General features: G+C 37.9%; 1 protein-coding gene across 2 annotated transcripts in view; it reads right to left on the minus strand.

Annotated features, from left to right (window-relative positions):
• Nucleotides 1–15,644, minus strand: part of fxyd6 (FXYD domain containing ion transport regulator 6) — a 45,870-nt gene extending 30,226 nt beyond the window's left edge. Inside the window, exon 1 of one of the 2 annotated variants that reach the window (XR_012390382.1) lies at nt 15,373–15,644. The gene's annotated coding sequence lies outside the window, so the exon portion shown is untranslated. 2 annotated transcript variants of the gene reach the window in all.
• Between the last annotated feature and the right edge of the window lie 6,351 nt (nt 15,645–21,995).

Raw genomic sequence — 21,995 nt, forward strand, 5'->3', positions numbered from 1 at the left:
TCTATCCAGCAAACTAAACAAAAAATAAATGCCTAAACTGCCCTAAAACTTGTGTTTGAGGGTTCATTTGCATCACTGCATCAACATTTACGTTGAGATTTACAAGGAATATTTTGCTACCACTGTGTAAGGGGAATCCTCCTGTAAAAAACACTTTATTTCAGTGGTTCTCAAACTGTGGTACGTGTACCACTAGTGGTACGCAGGCTTCCTTCTAGTGGTACGCGGAGGAATGAAATATGTCATGTACATGCTACACACATTTCAAAATTTATCAAAAATGATGTATATAATATGACATATAGCCTATATTTCTGAGGTAATCTGCCACGTTTTTTTAACTGTGCAAAGTTGTAGATGCTTTACTGGCCCTACTACGCTACTGTATCTCAATACTGCTCATTTTGATGGTACTTGGAGAGATAATTTTTTTTCTGAGGTGGTACTTGATGAAAAAAGTTTGAGAACCACTGCTTTATTTGATTAGTGTTTGCAGACCAGGGGCCCATTTCAGAAAGGAGGTTAAGTAAAAACTCAAGAGTATTTTTAAGAAAAAGAAAGCAGGGTAAGTCAAGCCTGTTTCTGGAGCAGAGGTAACTTTAACTCAGAGTCAGTTTCCATGGTAACTTACTTTGTGAACCTAACCTGGTCAGGAGCAGTTTTTATTCTCTAAACTCTGAGTTTCTGTCGGTCTCATCCCCTTTTTTAAAGATGATGTAGTATTTCTCGCCTTAACCTTACGTTTCCATCCACCTATATTAATGCTCATTTTGAGATACGTGCATAAAAAGGATTGACAGAAATGTCATGATGCACATGACTTTTGAAAATACGTGCAAAAAATGCGCATAACTGAGTAGGATAAACTTTTATTCGATAGAAAAGATGCACCTAAACTACGATGGAAACACTTTCCCTGAGCAAATTACAGTATGTGCATCAAAAAAGGTTTGTTATAAGAGATCATATGATGATAAACAATGTGTGTGAATGGACAAACCAGCAGGCTGAGCACACTGTAACACATCTTAAATGTTGTTTTGGTCATTCATTCTAAAACGCCTTAACCGTTTTAGTATTAATGTTATTTAATTATTAATGACCTCCAGAGTGTCTGGAGCATGTCACGAGCGTCTGTTCTCCGTGTCTCATGCATGGCTTCAAACACCCCCACGCGTTCATTGTGTGTCGGCATTGTCTTCTGAGGCGCAAGTACATTTATTAAGTAAAGATTGACGCAGCTTCTTCTACTGCAGTAAATTTCTGTTTTTTGTGATAATTAATGATGTACATGGTTTTTTTTTTTAGTTTTTTTTTTTGGAGAAAAAAAATATTATGTGTGGTTTGTAGGTTTTGGAGAAACAAAATGTAGCTGAAATAAGATAAAACACGTATTCAATGTGCTTGAATAAGACTTTTGAGTAACCAGTCTTGTAGGCTACAATATTTACTTCCCAATTATGTGAAAATGATTCTGTTCTCTTATTCAAAAAAAAAATTAAAAATTACAATGATTTACATTTTGTAAATTCTGTTCTGGGTCAGCTCAGCTGTATGCGTGAGAATAATGATCATGAATAATTCACACCCAGAGAAACAAAAGACACTCCCCCACAGGCTAATGTTCACCCATCAAGGGCATATTACTTACTGTATTGTGACCAGGGCTTAATTTGTGCCAGAACAAGCCGGATCCGGATACATCACCTCTACATCAAACGCTTTAAGAAAAAACAGATGCTGGTCATGGTAGCGTGACCAGTGGGTGCAGAGTGTTGAGAATGACCAGTAAAATATCATACATAACATGAACATGAAATACGAACATAGGGGTATCATTCATTCATTTTACTGCAGCTTTATCAGGGGCTGCCAGAGTGAAATGAACCACTATTTACTATGGCATACATTTTACACAGCAGACGCGCTTCCAGCCGCAACCTTGGTACTCAGGAAATAAGGGGTATAAGTATTTAGAAAACTGACAAAACAATTTGGATTTACTGGAATTTTTCTGTGTTTTAGCAAATACCTTTAGCAGAGCTCTTTATTACCAGATGCCCAAACAGAAGAGCGGGCAAATGAGCCAGAACCAAGGAAATGATAGACATCTGGGAAATCTTGTTCCAGTTTTTCCTGTTCTACCATCAAAATGTCATCTCAGATAATCTACATAATACTGCCTTATGTGTAATAATGTTATCACAATGTAGCTTGGTAAATGCCTTCTTTCTTGGTCTTTTTTAAAGAGACTTATTGTTTTAACATGTTGCCCATTCTACAAGCGCACAGTGGTCTGCTAATGGACATTATCAGACTATCACAAGACAATTCACAAAGAGCACACTCGATTGAAATGAAAAAAGACATTGAGTTATTTTGTTTATACAGTTTATTCTTAGCTGACGCACTCGGAATTGGGTCACCCATTTACTTACATATTAAATAGAAATAGCACCACTCTATGAAATGTTTTCTCCAGAGTTCTATGTAATTTCAGGTGTGTCATTTCTTTTTTTTTAGACAGCTTAAACCAAAGTTCTGCAGTTTCAATTTCATTCAGTAACATTTCATTCATGCCCCATAACAAACTCTGATGTACTGTCAGGGTTCTGCTACTCTGGTCTTGTAAATTCTTGTTTTGGTGGCAGAATCCGAACACTAGTCATGTCTAGTCCTGTTGTGCTCGGCTCGAGTTTTCTTGGGTCGAGCACTTGTTTCTGTCATTGTGTTCGTCTCCGTGTGTGCGCGCACCTTCGTGGGTGTGCGCAGGCCGTGCGCGCTCCCGCTTGATGCGGCCGCGCGGGCTCTGCGTACCTCCGACGTGCGCGCTCTTGTATTCGTGTTTGTGTTTTCGTCTGTCTGCAGCGTGGTGTTTCATTCTGAGCATCTCAGTCTAGTTGGTTTCGGTTTTGGTCGGCACTGGGATGAAGCATGCACACTGTGTGTGTGAGCGCACGGTGAGTGTTTTCATTCATTGTGTGCTTGTCTTGCGTCTGTTGTCAAAGCACGTGGGTATATATGTGTTTACATTGTGGTCACGTGCTTTTGTCGTGTGCTTCAATGTTGTGCTTGTCTTGTCATGAACATGCGGTTAATAAGTTCTCTCATTGGCTGCATGTTCTTGTCCTGTTTTATGTGAGCGCATGGCTTTTCATGTCTCTGTCATGTGCTCTCCCGTCTATTGTCTAGTCCCACCCTCCTTGTTAACTGATTATTAGTTTGTCATGTTCACCTGTTTGTGTCAATTTACTTTTGCTTTATAATCCCCTCATGTTTTCTGTTCTGTGCCAGTTCGTCGTCGATAGTTCCCTGTCCTGTTGTGTCCAGCTCTGCTTTGTCCTGCCAGTCCAGTCCAGTCCAGTCAAGTTTGTTTGTTCGTTTATTTGTTTTATTAGAGTTTTCCCCCTCGGGGTAGTTTGTTTTGCCTTTTTGTTTTTATTTTATTATTAATAAAAACCCATTATTTGTCCTCGCTCCTTTCCCTAACCTCGGCCATGACATGTACTGGATGCAAGTTGGGAGAGAGGTGTTTTAAAAGAATTTGATGACTCTGAATTGAAAAAAAATATATAATAATAATAAATTTGCCTGTCCCAGACAGCATTCCTAAATTGTGTTGGGTAATGGAGAGTTTTCAGAAGTTCAATGTGCTGTACATTTACCCTTGGGTGGTGGTGGTAGAAGGTGACTAGTAATGTCCTCCGAGGACTAGTGGTGTACAATGAGAAAAGAGTGATTTATGTGTGAAACTAGCAATGTACAGTGAAACACTAGGGATGTCTGTGATAGACTAGGGATGTCCATGAGAGACTAATGATGTCTGTTAGAGAGACTAGAGACTAGTAACTGAGAGAAACTAATAATGTACTGTGAGAGACTAGTGTCATCCTGTGAGAGCCTAGTGATATCTGTGTGAGACTAGAGACTAGTAATGTTCTCCGAGGGACTAGTGATGTCCTGTGAGAGACTCGTAATGTCCTGTGAGAAACTTGTGATGTCTGTGAGAGACTAGAGACTAGTAATGTTCTCTGAGGGACTAGTGATGTCCTGTGAGAGACTAGTAATGTCTTCTGAGGGACTAGTGATGTCCTATGAAAGACTATGTCTTGATCGTGGATGGAAGTGAGGAGTAGAGGGTTGGGGTTGTGTGTCGTGGGGATCATATTCTGTGAGAGACTAATGATGTCTACTGAGGCTGTGGTTCCCAACCTTTTTTTTTTGCCTGAGACCCCCTTTTCCCCTGGAAAGTACACGGTAAAAAATAAATCTGTAAAATTTACGGTAAAAAAGACTAGTAATGTCTTCTGAGGCACTTGTGATATCATGTGAAATACTAGTATTGTCTTCCGAGGGACTAGTGAAGTCCTGTGAGAGACTAGTAATGTCCTCTTGGGGACCAGTGATCTCTATGAGAGACTAGTGATGTCCTATGAGACACTGGAGATGACCTGTGACAGACTAGTGATGTCCTCTGAGAGACTAGTAATGTCTGAGAGACTAGTGATGTCCTGTAAGAGACTAGTGATGTCCTGTGAGAGACTAGTAATGCCCCCTAAGGGTCTAGCAATGTCCTGTTAGAGACTACTAATGTCCTCTGAGAAAATGGTGATGTCAATGAGAGACTAGTGATGTCCTGTGAGGGACTAGCGAGAGATTAATGATATCCTCTGGGAGACTAGTAATGTCTATGAGAGACTAGAGATGTCCTGTGACAGACTAGTGATTTCCTTTGAGAGACTAGTGATGTCTGTGATAGACTAGTGATGTCCTGTGAGAGATTAGTGATGTCCTGTGAGAGACTTGAGATGTCTGTGAGAGACTAATAATGCCCCCTGATGGTCTAGCAATGTCTCATTATAGTCTATTAATGCTCCCTGAGGCACTAGTGATGTTCTGTCAGAGACTAGTATTGTCTTTCGAGAGACTAGTGATGTCCTGTGAGAGACTAGTAATGTCCTCTGAGGGACTAGTGATGTCTTGTGACAGACTACTGTTGTCTTGTAAGCGACTAGTGAGAGATTAGTGATGTCCTCTGAGAGACTAGTAATGTCTATGAGAGACTAGAGATGACATGTGGGAGGCTAGTGATGTCTATGAGAGACTAGAGATGACATGTGGGAGACTAGTGAAGTCTTTAAGTGACTAGTGATGTCTATAAGAGACTAGTGATGTCTATGAAAGACAAGTGATGTCCTGTGAGAGACTAGTGATGTTTATTAGAGACTTTTATGTCTATGAGCGACTAATGATGACCCGTAAGAGTCTAGCAATGTCTATGAAAGACTAGTGATGAAAAAGACTAGAGACTGATGTCTTGTAAGAGACTAGTAATGTCCTGTGAGTGACTAGTGAGTAATGTCCTGTGAGAGACTAGTGATGTTCTGTGAAAGACTAGTAATGTTCTCAGAGGGACTAGTGATGTCCTGTGAGAGACTAGAAATGTCCTCTGAGGTATTAGTGATGTCTTGTGAGAGACTAATGACATCCTGTGAGAGACTAGTGAGCGATTAGTGATGTCCTGTAAGAAACTACTAATGTCTTGTGAGAGACTAGTGAGTAATGTTCTGTGAGAGACTAGTGATGTCCTCTGAGAGACTATTGTTGTCTATGCGAGACTAGTGATGTCTGTTAGAGAGCAGTGAGAAACATATAATGTGAGAGACTAATGTAATCCTGTGAGAGACTAGAGACTAGTAATTTTCTCTGAAGGACTAGTGATGTCCTGTGAGAGACTAGTGATGACCTCTGAGGAACTAGTGATTTCACCACAGGCCCTGTCGACTGACTGACTGACTATCTGATCAATCGAGTGACCCACCCTCCTCCTTCCCTAAACTTAACAACAGTTTTAAAAAGCAACCCAGAAAAAGAAACGCCCTCCCCTAATTTTTACCTCATTTTCCAATTTGACCACATTCTCACCCTGTTTATTTATTTTTTTTAGCTTCTGTTTTTTTTTTTTTCTTGCCTGCTTTCTGGAACCATTCTTTACTGGACTCAAACCCCATTTGTGTTTACTCCCATTAGGGTGGACTCCTTTCTGCATCTCATGTCTACCGAAGTACAAGTCAAGCTAACTGGACAAACTGGTAACAGTTGGAAAGTCGTACATATGGAGGTAGTCAGTCAGCTGATAAGCACAAAAAGTAATGGCTTCATACTTTCTCGTAGGGATGTCTGTAGGGATGTCTGTAAGAGACTAACCCTGTAAAGATGAGCAGATTTGCATTAAAAGCGAGGGTTTCTACGCCTCCTACTCATTTTTGACTGCTGATAGTTGTGATATGATAGTTATAATCTTTCTTTGTGAATATACTCTGTTGTATTAAAATTTTGTTCCACAAAATTAACGGCTTTGATGCTTTCTCTCTGGTTATTTAGCAAAACCCTGAATGGTAAGGCCACAATTAAAATTCCTTTTAAATTTGAAAAATGAAACTACAGTATTTTGGGGAAAAAAAAAAAGTACCATTCTATACCTTACAACCTACAACTCAGCTGGAGCCCCTTTGTTGACTTGTAGATGCCAGAGAATGAGTCTCATCTGGCTTTAATTATCACATAGCCTCTGACCTAAGCAGATATATTGGCTGAGTGCTATAGTTAGATGCAGCCAATTCCTTTCTCCTTTCAAGTAACAGCCTCCCCAGTAAGTCAGTCATTGACCCGTGCAATTCACCTTTAAAGTCAATTGAGACTGTTGTTGGTCACAGAAATTTCCTGTGCTTCCTAAAGGACAAAAAGCAAGACTGCTGCTCGTCTGCATGGCTTGCGAAGAGACAAAACATAAATTACCTCCAATGACTGTCAAATGAATTATAGATTTCAACTGACGAGTAACAAACACAAAGCCTGTCCAACACAAATATGGGTAGAGTGAGCTTAGAGTTGATTATGTATATGTCAGTTTTCAGTTAGATAATTGCATCACTGCTTTTTGGGAATGTCCCGCAATAAGGGACATATTTTTTGACTTGCGTATGAAACTGACCATTTGCAAAGTCCATATGTCGTTGTGCTATTTTTGTTGTCCTGGTTTAGGCATCAAATACGACTTCCTCGTGTAAGTAGTAGTTATTAAACCATACGTTGAAAGCTGAGAGAATCATGACCTCATTGATATGACTCGCTCTATGAATGAGAGTGAATAATATCATCAACAGAGCCTGGCACCGACTGAGAGCTCTCATGACTAGGTGTAAGAGGAGTGCAAGTGTTTACACGCATTTATTCTGCCAGAACTGGAGCAGTTTCTCTCCCCATTTAATTAGCCTTCTCTCTCTCTCTCTCTCTCTCTCTCTCTCTCTCTCAGGTGCATGCTGGGAGTGTGAGGTGTAGCTGAGTACGTGTTTGAGAGCGTTGAGTGATTGTTTTTGCTATAACAGACAGTGTAAAGAAAGTATGTATGGCGGGGTATGGCATCTGTTTAAGTTCAAGGAGCGTCAGCTCTGTCATTTCGGAATGGGTGCAGGTGTGTGGAAGACCCACAGGACTACAGGACAGGTGCTACAGGACAGGAAGGTGGTTCAAAGGAAAGTTTTGATGATGAAATGGAGGGGTTGTCACAATGCACTGATGATGGACTGGGAGAAGATGATTAGCAATGGTCTGAGGTTGTGAAGAAGGCTGATAAGGATCTATATACTATAGATCAAATTAATTCCTTTCTTGAAAAAAAAAGAAAAATAACAGAAGCGCTTTCGTCTGAGGAAACACTTTCCCTCTCTCTTGTATGAAAATCTTAAGGGTGGGTTCTTTAAACACAAATAGTTTAAATGATGAGAAGAAGATGAACTTATCGTTAGAATCTATATGGATAAAGCAACTAAATATTGTTTTTTTTTTTTTTTGCAAGAGACCCATAGCAATTCTAATAAGCTAAATGGCGTTTGTGTTGGAAAAAGAACAAAGTGCTGGTGTGGCTATATTATTTTCCTCCGCTCTAAAAGTTCAAATTCTAATGATAACTGAGATAGAGCTAGGTAGATTGATAGCTGTAAGAGCTAAAATTAATTATCTTTCTAATTTTAATTATTTTTCTAATTTAGAGTGTTTTTTAAGACAACAGCAAGATGGGGACTTTATTATAATAGGAGGTGATTGGAATTGCACTTTGGAATTTAAATATGATGAACCACATCAGCTTCACTTCTGGCTGGACATTTTTAAATCTGATTCTTTCAGAAAAGCCTCATGGTCTGCAAAGATCACAAAAATTGGACAATTGGTTTCTGAAGGACAATGGATAAATGCTGAGGCCTTAGCCTTAAGATTGGGCATGAGATCAGTTCATGTGGCTGAGAGACTGTTGATTGAAATACGGGAGAATTTTCCAGTGGACATGGGATTGACTTCGGAGGAGGACGCTTCTGTATTTCCAGAGTTGACTTTTTCAAAGGATACAGGAGAATGGCAGGATACAGAAAGAGGACTTCTTTCTTTTAGAACATCTCAGCCAAGTCTTTTTGAAGAAGCAAGGAAAAAACTCTGTATACTCTTTGTGTAAAAGTAGCGCATTTCCACATGCTCGAAAGCCTGAAGGAATTAAAGTGGCATACTCTTTTGAGACCAGATTCTTCCCACAAAGGTTGCTGGATGACCCTGTACAAACCTGCCATAGAAAAATGGTCTGGAGACCTTCAGTGGAGGATAGTGCATGGTATGACAGACACATAGCACACATTGATCCACAGGTGAGGGAGGGTTGTCCTTTTTGCAATTTGGAAGAAACAGTGTTTCACTTATTATTAAATTACTCTAGATTACAAATGTTCTTTTATCAACTGAATGGATACTGTCAAATGTTGGGAGAGAGTTTTACGCCCAGTCTTTCATTTATGGGCCTAAATACAACAGGAACAAGATACAAGTCCATGTTCTATTAAATTTTATTTTTGGAACAGCAAAATTGGCTATTTGGTTGTCACGGAAAAGGAAACTGACAGGTCTGGGTTTGGCTGATGGTATTTTGGCTTTTAGGGAATTTATTAAATCCTGTATTAAACTAGAATATGCGTATTATAAGTTGATTGATGATTTGGACATTTTTAGATCTAAATGCTGTATTAATCAATGCCTTTGTGAAGTTGGTCAAAATAATTGTTTGGAAATACTCGTTTGATTGGTGAATGATTGTGAGTTAACCAGCTCTTATGTAAATTTATTTTACTTTTTATTTTTCATTTTTGTGATTTTTCATTAATGTGTTAAAAAGTGGTTGTAAATGAAGAGATTGTTAAAGTCTCAAACTCTCTCTCTCTGACTCTCTCTCTCTCAAACTGGGCTTTAGTCCCAAAACACTAGGTGTGAAACTTTTCCAGACTATTCCCTTCTCTATTTCAGGTGCAATCTGTTACTGTGGGGAATATGTTCAGTTGAGATTAGTATTTGTTGTATATTCTGCATGTAATGTTTTAGTTGAGAGAAAAGGATGTAATTTATTGGGGTTTAAATCAGCACTACCTTACCAAAGTCTTGTCATCAATGCCAGTTGTAAGAACAACAAATAAAAACTTGACTTCTAGTCGATCATTTGGGAAAGTGGCAGAGGGTAGATTTTTCCGATGAATCATCAGTTGAACTGCATCACAATCCTCACAAATACTGCAGAAGAGCTATTGGAAACCACATGGACCCAAGATTCTCAAAGAAATAAGTCAAGTTTGGTGAAGGAAAATTGTATATTCTATACTGTACATTATTTCTGTTAAGTGACAAGACTTTTGTCTAAGCAAAGTCAGAATTTACTGTCCTAATTAAATAATTAAAAATCAAGGCTGAATAATATTTTATTTTGGTAAAATAAGTGTAATCTAAAGGACTTTGCCTTTCATATAAGCCACCTCTAATGCCAAATGATCAACAAGACTTTTCTCAGGTAGTGTACGCTGGTCTTATATTTGGTTTAATTGTCATCGATTTGGTTCAATTTGATATTACATTGCAATAACAGTGCACTGCATTCTCAATTTTCAGTTATAGAATGGAGCATTTTTAATAACTTCCACATGTCTTGCCTTCCTTACTAGTGTTGTCACAATAACAGGTTTTAAGATAAACCATGATAATTTTCTGATGGCTATAATTACCTTTTTAAATTGTCATTATAATTAAAAGAAATTAGAACTGTAAATCCTGTAAAATTGCAATTAGCTAATTGTTAAAGGCTGCTATTTAATTGCTTGTTTATTTTTTTATAGACACACACACACACGCACGCACGCACGCACGCACGCACGCACGCACGCACACACACACACACACACACACACACACACACACACATATACTGTTAATGTATGTTGTATTCATTTCATTTAATAGGACCTGTTATGCAAAAATCACTTTTATAAGGGGTTTAAACACAGTTGTGTGTAACTAGTATTACATCTCTAAATACTACCATGACAAATCATGTTAGAAATCCATCCCAACATCATAACTGGTTATGGTCTGTTACTAAATGCTCGTCTGCATCAAAATTAGTTTTGACAATCCAGTATACTAAGTGGTTGAGCAGTTAGCCATAGAAAAAAAAACACAAATATGTTATAACACAATACAAATATAAAAAATAAAGAACACAATAGGGTTGCATGATTTTGAAAAAATCTGACATATACACATCTGAGATATGTTGTTTTCCTGTGATTTATATTGCGATATACTTATAAAATAATTGTTGGTCACATTATATTTTACAGCTCAGTTCTTGCTCTTAGCAAACTATTTTGACTTTTGCTTCAATAAACTCCTAATTTGCTCCTTATAAATAGTTATTAAGGTAAACTGAAAAAAAAAAACAGATGTAATTCCTTGGATTTATAGTTAGTTTTTTTTTTTTTAAGTGTTTGCAAACATTTTGTTTGGGCTGAATTTAAACAAACAAATTAAGTTGAATATTAATAAACTTAATTTGTTTAAATTCAACACATAAATTGTTTGCAACAATTGTGCAGACACCTTTTTGTCAGTGTAATTTAGGTATTGGAAGCGCTCGAATTGAGGGATGGCATCCCCATAATGAAAAAAATGACAAAAAGCATTTTCTTTGTAGGACCACAATCTCCTCTCACCACCCCTTTAGATTAACACCAGTGTGTGTATTGTAAAACGTATCGTGCAAATAAATATTATAATTATTTATTTATGGTCATTTATGACTTACAAACAATGACGATTAACAAACCAGAATTCAGTATTGTAATAGGGCGCCACGCACAAGCACAATAAAGTTCATTGTGTCATTTCACACAATTTTCAAAATGTCTAAGACCCCGTTTACACTCCCAGTTAAATGTGACACAGATCGCATCTGTTTTATGACTCTGTACACATGAAAAAAAAAAAAAAAACGCATACATTCGGATATTCAGACATCAGTAATTTATATGTAAAAAATCATATAAATTGGATATGTGACGATGTGACTATCATGTAAACAGGCAGATTGGAATTATTGAGACAATCCATTTTGTACGTCATATACTTGCGACAATGTGGCACTTCTCCACGGTTTAATGACATAGAAGGAAGAGCATGTGTGGAGACGCCAACGTAGTAAACAACATCAACAGAGGAAACGTGGAGGTGGAAAGTGGTCAGTCGCCACAATTTGCTCCCACCAGACCTGAGATCTCTCTCGTACCCACAAATTCCTCTGAATGGTGGAGGACACCATATGTAAAGCATAGGCGCAAGTTGCAATGGTGACCCTTTCCCTCCTCCTCCACCTCAAAATCATTTTAGAGTGGGGCAAACTTCACATATTTCACAGAGCTGTACCTGCCGTGCATAACTGCATTTAGGCAGCTTGACACGAGTGTAACTTAAGCTGTTCTATATTCATTGTAAAACACAGTTAACAGGGTTTGCTAACATTTACTTTAGCGACCCAAGTTTCGCTGTTTATATCCAAGTTACAGCAGATTCTAAGTTCACTGCTTCTAAAATGAACCGTTATTATTATCCCTAAAGACAGAACGCAAATGATGCTTTTTTAAAATCACTGTTGTCCAAATGTTGCTCTGCTTTCTCGAAAATGCTTCAGCCGCTGCACATATCCATACCAGTTTTGTTTATGAATGAATCTTTAGCTTTGATATGAGACAATGATTCAGTAGTTCATTCAAATAGACATTTGTGAATGAATTTAATTAGCTGTTCATTCATTCATTTTCGTTTCGGATTAGGCCCTTTAATAATCTGGGGTCGCCAGAGCGGAATTATCCGATTGCATGTTTAACACAGCGTGCCCTTCCAGCCGCAACCCAACACTGGGACACACCCACACACTCTTTTACACACTCACATACACTACGGCCAATTTTTTCAACATACGTGTACCGCATGTCTTTGGACTGTGGGCAAAACCGGAGGCCCCTGAGAAAACCCACACAAAAACGGGGAGAAAATGCAAACTGCACACAGAAATGCCAAATGACCCGGCCGAGGCTCTAACCAGCAACCTTTTTGCTGTGAGGCGATTGTGCTACCCACTGCGTCACTGCTACTCACTGCCCAATCAGCTGTTCGAACAACTCAATTAAATAAATCATTCAAAATCATGACAAAGACGGAGACTTGACTCCACCTACTGGTGGTTTTAGTTTCAAATTTCATGACATTTTTATTATTAAATTCATTGCATTCATGCCATCACCTACACCTTGTTAAATGGTCAGTTTATAAATAAACAGTAAATTTATCTAAATGCCAACCTTGTTTTTTTCTTTGCCATCTTTATTGTGTCAAGACATTTTTTTTAATTCCCCATTTAATCTGATTGTAAGATATTCTTCCTGATATCATTTCTGTTTCTATAAAAAGCTTAGTTGGGCCACATAAGGTAAACAAAGTGTTGTAAATAAAAAGTTAAATTTATATTTAGTCAATCAAACAGTTGCTGGTAGTCTAAGCAACTAAGCAACATTGCCAATAAATAAATTTTCCCTTTTAATTTCATGATTTTTTAAAAACAAAATGACATGCTGAAGATTAGTTGGTTGGTGGTTATTTAAAAAGGCATTTTCTCAAATTAAAAATGTATTTAGACCTATTTTGTTATCATTGTGTGTGGGTAGCTACAGGACAGCACCCAACCTAGACGAGCATAAGTGATTTAAAATATAATCAAATGTTATATATCATAAAGAGACTTCTAAAAACATACGTTTACGTTTTTGTAAATTAAAAAAAAAAAACTTCAAGTCAGTTGTTTTAGCCATTATAATGCATTCAGCTCAGTATTCACTCATTCATTTTTTTTTCTTCATTAATCTGGGGCTGCAACAGCGGATCCAGCATATGTTTTTTTTGTACAGTGGATACCCTTCCAGCTGCAACCCATCACTGGAAAATATCTATACACACTCATTCACACACATACACTACGGACAATTTAGTCTACCCAATTCACCTGTACCACAAGTCTTTGGACTTGTAGCGGAAACCAGAGCACCCGGAGGAAACCCATGCAAACACAGGGAGAACATGCAAACTCCACACATAAACGCCAACTGGCCCAGCCAAGGCTTGAACCAGCAACCTTCTTGCTGTGAGGCGAACGTGCTACACACTGCGTCACCATGCTGTCCCAGCTGAGTATTTCAAAACAAACAGAAGTCAAAACTTCCGCAATATTTAAAGACATTTTTTTTTTTTTAAGATAAATCTGATATTTTAACATCAAAAATACTTTTGCGGGAAAAATAATAAATGCTTACAATAAGAATTAATATTATGTATGTCAATTAGTATCAGAATTTCATAGCACACACTTCAGTGTGCCATTAATTCAGAATCCATTTCCTTCCCTCCCTCGTGTTTTAAAGTGCAAAATAATATCTGATCCTGTTGTGTTCAACTAAATTGCATCTTTTTCATAGAAATGCTGTAATTGCTGTTATGCCTGCGGAGGTGTTGATGACAGAAACGGCTTGCAAACAAAAGACTGAAAAATAATATAATATCACTGTGTGATCTCCCTTTTGTTTGTAAGCTCATCTTGTTTGTTTTTGGTGAGTACACCAGCTGTTACGGTCATTGTCACCAATACCTCCTCCCAGAATAAAATATATTAGTTTTATTGTACAGACTGGATTTCAGTTGATTGAGTGGTATTCTTTTCTTTTTGAACAATAGGTCATCGTTCACTATTTAAGGTGAGACCTCATCACAACCACAACGAGGGTAAATTGTATCCATGACAACAAAGCTTTCATTGGCGCGCTGCCAGTCTCGCCTCTACCATGGTGTAGAAATATTGCTATGGCAACTGTACCCGTCAGGTGATTACGATTATTGCTACAGAAAGCTGGCTGTAGTTTTGAGAGAGATGGTGACGGTAACCTAGACAATGAAAACGATGCGTTTTATGTTTGTCACAAAGACGTTTACTTAAATCAGATATTATTTATAATTCAATTGTAAGATACTCATGATAGCACATCATTAAAATTCTCTAACTAGTAGTGGATACGAAAAATAAAATTGTAGAAGGTCACAAAAGGACAGTGATTATCCTTATCTCACTTTATTACGCGAAACAATCAATCATGACATTTTGATTCAAATAGAGATAGCTTTGTTATTTTACTTTAGAACAGAGAACCGTTACTGTTAATACATGTTTATCTCTCGGCCAATCAAAATCAAATATTCCAGCGCGCGCCGCCAATTACGCGCTTTACGCCCTCAGTTTCCAATCTATCGATCAGTGCCGAACATAAGCGCTACCTGTTGTGCGCGCAGACCTCAGTCGTGGTCATCTCCGGACCCCTCTCAACCTGTAGATTTCTCTCAGCACGCATACGAAAAGCTCATTTCCCCACACTTTTAATTTTTTGATCACGCGCTGATACATTTTTCCTCTTAGTAATTATTAAACTGTAATCTGCTCGCGCGCCATCATCATTTTCCCTCTCATTTCGAAGTTGCTTTCACACATTCCCAAATTGTTATTCAAATATATCACCCACCCTGCTAAAAACATGTCAAAACAAACCCTAAATGATTTATCGAAGTCATGCAAATGCAATTTAACCCATAACGATACAAGCAGGCATGAAATTCGGACACACCCTCACAAAACAACAACAGCGTGTGATATCATATTCATACGTTTAATTATTTTATTTCAAGTCTGAATTAACTTCTGCTCTACGTGGACTGCATGACATTTAAAAAAGAACAGTGCTGTTGAAATGCACACACCACAATTATTAAACGTGTTTATATTACTTGCATTGGTGATGTCATTGGAGTAAATGCGAACCTTGACGCACGTCATTCCAAGAAATAATGTGAAAACAACACCAGACTATAACACAACAGTACACGCCCTAGTTAGAAAGTCACTTCATAGCCTACCTTGTCTCGTCTCCTTGAGGGCACTTGTAAGGGGGGCAACAGTGGGGCAAACGGTGCTTCCTATTGACACGATGCGCGCGGCTGTAGGTTCCTCAAGTGAGGTTTTTGGCGTTTTGAAATGTCACGAAAAGTTGTGGGTGGAGAAAAATCCTCTGAAAGGAACGCTCGGTAATATATGACAGCAAACGAGGGTCTCCTTCTTTTTTTCTGATATAAATATATTGACTGTTGGCTTGTCCCCTTGTCTCTCCTCTCGCGCGCTCTCGGTTTCCGCCCCGCCACGCGCGCAGAGAGACACCGCACGCGTTGGTCGCTAGTTTTGGTTGGCTAGTCTTTATAAGCCTTTTTTAGGGTCAATTGACATAAGTAAATGCAAAGGCTTTCGCCATGACTCCACAATTAAGAGATCTTTGTTATCTGATGTTTCAGACTAAATTAAGCGGAGATAAACTTACTGAATTCTTTTAATCTCCAGACGATTAGTTGTGAGAAGTTCAATGACAATCTCACATTCAGAAGAGATTGCAATATTTCATACTTTGATTGGATACAAAGACAATAAAAAGACTTAATTTAAAGAAAATTCCTTTAAGATAAAATTAACTTCCTAGCTATTCACATTGTAGCCTATATTTCCTCATATCAACTTTTGTCTCATCATTTGATTTCATTTCTATGGAGAAATTAAGTGGGACATATTAATCAACAGTTTCCCATAACTCTTGTTTCACATGTGGGTCTTAAAGTGTCTCAAAAAACATTAATCCCAGCATGAAATCACGAGGGTGGACTTATGCATCCTATTCAGGTGCCATATTCTCTGTTGGTAATCTGCACTCGGCCGTCAACATGATGCACCAGCAATATCTATCATTTATTTATCATTCTATAACATCCTTTTAATTTATCATTTTCATCAATCCTTTACATTTCTGTTTACTTTTTTAATGTTTAAACACCAACTGTGATGAGTGAGGCTGAGAGCCATGTGGGCAAAGTGAGGTTGTTGATGTGAGTTTTAGCATCCACGATTGCACAACAGCAGTCCCAAGTCCCATAAAGGAGCTTTGGAAATATAAAAAGAGGAGAAATGACAGTGGCAGACAAAAGATGACCAGGATTTTTGTTATTGTTTGTGCTGCAGTCGTCTGTGAGGTGCTGCCAATCTACGTTTGTTTTTTGTTAATTTAATAATTAAACTTATTGAACGTTTCCAGCTCCTGTCTTTTTCTTATTATAAGTGTGCATTTTTTACCTCATTACGTAAGTGATAAAATGCGGTAAGGAAAAGGAACATGCTGTCATGGAGCTCTTGTCACTGGGGGAAATTCTGCTGCCATCCAGGATGATGGGGAGAAGCTGTATGATGGGTATGCTAAAGCGGAGAAGCTGATGCTTGCCATCTGAAGACATGGGAGTACAATGTCATCCATTAAGGGGCAGCCGATGCTGCTGCCAGGCATTGCAAGTGAGGGTCTCTCAACTGGTTGATGACCAAGTGGGATATTGTTTAGGCAGCTACACCCCAATGTTTTTTCTCCTCAATCTTAATTCTTTATCTCCTCATCCTTCCCTCTCTTTTGTCTTGCATCGTTTGGCCTTTCCATTTTTTGGAAGTGTGAGTTTGAACCTTGTTGTTGGCCCCCTTTGTGGAGTGGGGAGAGGTAGAGCTCATTCTCATGGTGATGTGGGTGTATAAGAGTAGGGAGGGGCAGAGAGTTGTGGTAGTGGAGCGAGGCCACACCGATCTTAGGTCTCATGGAGGAGTTTTGAAAGGTTACAATGACAGTGGAAGATGACAGAAGACCAGGCATGGGAAACTTCATGTTGGAGTTTTGTCTCTGTTCGCGTGTTTGTGAGGGGCACCTACCACTTTATTTAGTATTTTGTTTGTTATATAGTTTATTAAATGTTCACTGATTGCCACCTCCTTCTCCTTGTTATGAGTTTATAAATTCCTTACATTGGCAACAAAAGCTTGGAGGAGGTGGTGCACACTGTAAAAGAGTCCTTACTGCTTAGGAACATGGTTCTGCTGCTGTGAACATTTTACTGGGAGGGTAACAACAGTGTTGCAGCTGTCATCCACGAAGGGCATGGGAATTCAACACCGCCTGCCTGGAGCTGAAGCTTGCTGCTATGCGCCCGAGTGGTATATGGGAAGTCACTGCCATCTGCCGTGGACCAAAGCCTGCTGCTGTCAGCCCAGAATGGGAAGAAGCAAGAGACAAGGGCACAGAGTTATCAGTAGCCTTTAGGAAACGAGTATATAGATTCCACTGTGAGGTTGTCTAGCACAGGGAGATGCACCAATGACCAGACCTTTCTCAGTGTGTTATGGACTGTTGTGTAGACTTGGTACCACCGCCTGTGAGGGGTGATGGGGATATATTTATGGAGTGGGGAGAGACATGGAACGGACTGTTCACAATTGTCACCTGTGTGCCATACTAGTCTCAAACGCCACAGAAGAGCCACAGAAGGATTAAAAAAGAAGTGATGACAGTGGAAGAGGAGAGAGAGGATCAGGACTGTGATACTTTGTTGCAGTTTTTGTTGTCTGAGTTGTCTGCTGGGGCTGCTGCTCCACCGTTGTTATGTTTTTAATATTAAAGTTTTTTTAAACGCTTTGTGGTTTACACTTCCTTCTCCTTTTTAAATATAAGATGCACTGATCGTTAAACAAACCATGTGCAAAGTCACCAGTCAACACTAAAATGTGATCATTGCTGATGTAAATGATCTGATTTGCAGTATATAAAGTTGAGAGTCGGCTTACTGTATTTATTTAATTCTGCCTAATCTAAATCCGAGTCATCTGAAGAGATACAGTTAATTTAAATAATGACGTCTACCCCTAACCATAAACACTCTTATTAAATACCTTTCTGGCATTTTATTTACAGTTGAAAACATTACATTTTTATTTAAAATAAATACCTTTGTGATGAGCTGTGGCGCAGTAGGTAGTGCTCTCGCCTCACAGCAAGAAGGTCGCTGGTTCGAGCCTCGGCTCAGTTGGCGTTTCTGTGTGGAGTTTGCATGTTCTCATGCCGTTCGCATGGGTTTCCCCCGGGTGCTCCGGTTTCCCCCACAATCCAAAGACATGTGGTACAGGTGAATTGGGTAGGCTAAATTGTCCTTGAGTGTGTGTGTGAATGTTGTACGGCTGGAAGGGCATCCGCTGCGTAAAAACTTGCTGGAAAAGTTTAAGTTTGATTAATAAAGGGACTAAGCCAACAAGAAAATGATGATGATGACCTTTGTGTTGTGATTTGTGATGAAAAATAAATTCTCTAAAAGGTGGACTTGAACTTGGGTCAATCACATCAAAATGTTCAATGCTGCTGTCCTGAGGGGGTGGGTTTTTGTGATTTTGATTGTTCAAACAAGGTATTTATTTTTTTAGCTGCTTATCTATAGCTGGTCTTCCATCCTGCACACTAAAGCCTCTACAGGTTATCTACAACATTTCATCTTGTATGGTCTTCAATTAGCCAAAGAAAGTCCACATAACATCTCTTTTAATCTCTCTGCATCGGGTACCAGTTGAAGTTTGAATCAAGTTCAAATCACCAATGCTTGCTTACAGGACAGCCACTGGCACTGTACCTTCTGCTGCTGATGGTCTACACCCTCTTCAGGAGCTTCTGGTCAGGGTTTGAGCACTATCTTGTGGTGCCATCAAAGCAAGGCTATAAGTTACTTTCCAAAACCTTTTCAATCAATGTTCCACATTGGTGGAATGATCTTCCCATTCCTACTCAGATTGCTGATACACTGGTGTCCTTCAAACGACAACATAAAACCAATCTCTTCTGAGAATACCTGAACCCTGGTGAAATATATTGAAGATTATTAAAGACCTATTGAAGAACTACTCTAGCACTAAATTCTCTGAGCGTAAACAAGTTACTTTGAATAAAAAGCACTTCTCGTTTGTATTTCGTTTTGGACAAGCATCTGCTAAATAACTAAATGTAAATAATGGGCAGCATCATTGTAAACAGTCCATCAATAAGTGTAAATAAACATTGTAATTTTTTACACAAAGCTGTACATTAGGCTTGCACAGTGGCTAAATGACAGAAAGAATGTATCTGGTTTGAGTTTGCATGTTCTCCCCTTGTCTGCGAGGATTTCCTTTGGGTGATCTGGTTTCCCACACAGTCCACATGTGCTATAGGTTAATTGGATAAACACAATTTGTCAAAGTGTGTGATTGGGAGTGTGTGTGTGTGTGTGTGTGTGTGTGTGTGTGTGTGTGTGTGTGTGTGTGTGTGTGTGTGTGTTTCCTGGGTTCAGTGCTGGGTTGTGGTTTGAAGGGCATTCACTACTAAAATATATCCCAGAGTAAATAGCGGCTTATTCCACTGTGGTGACCTCACAGGGAATAACAAAGCAGGGAATAAGCCAAAACCAAATAAGTGAGTGAGTTTTACATCACAGTGGATCTGTTGGTCATAATAAAGATACATTTTTGATTGTTGACTACACCTTCAGCTAAAAATCTCATAAAGAAATGGTCACCTATATGTTAGATGGTTTAAAATGTGTGTCCTGTATATTCACTCATGCTTAATGAAAAAAAATAAAAGATCTGATGTAGGAGTGGAGGCAGGACAAGGTATAGACAAGGGTATAGAATTACATTCAATTTTAATAAATATTTGAATTTACCAAAGCAGACATTGATTTTCAAATGCATTTAACACCCCTTTGGTTAATAAATACACATTTATAGAATGCTCCTGATAATTATGTAGAATCAGAGTTAAAAAGGGAGAAAGACTCTGGTTCAGCAGTGCACTTTTAGCAATATCCACCTTTTCCCAACACCCCATGATGTTTGGGGTGAAATATGAACAGTGTTGGTTAAGTTAATTTACAAAAGTATTTAATTGCTTATTACAAATTACATTGTTAAAAATTTTTTTTTGAATTACTTTTCTAATTACTTTGTCTGAAGCTAATTTACCTAGTAAGCAATTTAATGACTCAAATCATTACTGCATAACCCTTATTAAACTCAACACATACAGTAGACAAAAGAATTCAAACTATTAATTATCTGAATAATTTGAGATAAACATGGCTTTAACTGTATTTAAAAAATACTTCATAAAAGATAAACATGACACTGTAGTTTATACATACCATTAAGTTGTAGTTTATAGTTATATTTATCAATGTATTGTTCTTTAAGCATGAATAATTGTCAGATAAATGTAACCTTAAGGTAAAACATTGAATTCTTAAAATATAAATATTATATATATATATATATATATATATATATATATATATATATATATATATATATATATATATATATATATATATATATATATATATATATATATATATATATATATATATATATAAATATAAATATTTATATAAATATATATATACTTTAGTGTAGCAAAAAAAATGTAATTACTGTTTTCCAAATTAATTCATACGGAAAGGTTCAATTTACTTATAGCATTTAAAGTATATGCAACTGTAATGAAATTACCAAAAGGTTTAAGGTAATCCCTTACTTTTCTGTTTACAGTAATTTTTATTATTGTAACTAACTACACACAGTCAGTGAAGTGCTTTACAAAATTGTAGACAATGTGATGCTATTATTTTTTCCAATATTTATTTATTGGAAATTAAAAGGCAGCTAGATTTACCAAGAGACTATTATTAACTTAAAAACTAGAAGCAAGTCTTTCTCCAACAGTTTTATACACGTTGTATTTTACCGTGCTGTAATGAATACGAAGAGACGATAATCTGGAGAAACATAATATGGTAAACTGTAAGAGCTTTAGCCACAGATATGCTTGTGATACGAATGTCAGATAAAAACAAAGCACAAACTCACCTCTCACTTAATTATGAATTTGTAGCACAACCTTTCATTTTAAAAATGTTGGGTTCCACGTATTTATTTTCATGTTGTTACAATATAAATCAATAAAGTTACCTGAATCGTTTTTAGAAGTTTAAGTGGGTTAAACATAAAACAAATTAAGTTTTCCCCAAAAAAACTTGTGTTGATTCAGTTCATTTTAAATAAGCAGTTTGAACAAGCCTTTTTTGAGTGTAGGCCATGTCCACACATAAGTATTTTTTATAAATGGAGTTTTCCCCACCTATATTGAAAAAAAAAAAACTGTCCAAATGAAAACTCAAAAATGCAGTCTGGTGCATGTTAAGAACACGACAAACCAACAGCCGATGATAAATGCCTCCTATGCTGGTTTCACATCAACTGCGGAATTAAGTATATGCGCGAGTACATGCAAGACAATGCAAATGTTAAAAAAGGGGACAATTCCTGTCCCGCGGTGCAAACAACACAATATGCTTTTGCCGCGAATGTGCACAATTTGCCTCAGTTGCGTTTTTCCACATATTTTATTAACACAGGCATGTCGGCCCATCAGAATGAAGAAAACAATACTCAGTAGGTACAGAATTGGAATTGAAATGTACTACTCAGTCGTTGGAAAAGTACATTCTACACAGTATGAAAGTGAGTAGGATGAATGGAACTCGGATGTACTACATCCAGCATTTTGTCATCATTACATGACCTACCCGCATCAGTTGCATCGCTTCACTTC

This window comes from Danio rerio, chromosome 15 (assembly GCF_049306965.1).
Source record: "Danio rerio strain Tuebingen ecotype United States chromosome 15, GRCz12tu, whole genome shotgun sequence".
In the NCBI taxonomy this organism is placed as follows: domain Eukaryota; kingdom Metazoa; phylum Chordata; class Actinopteri; order Cypriniformes; family Danionidae; genus Danio; species Danio rerio.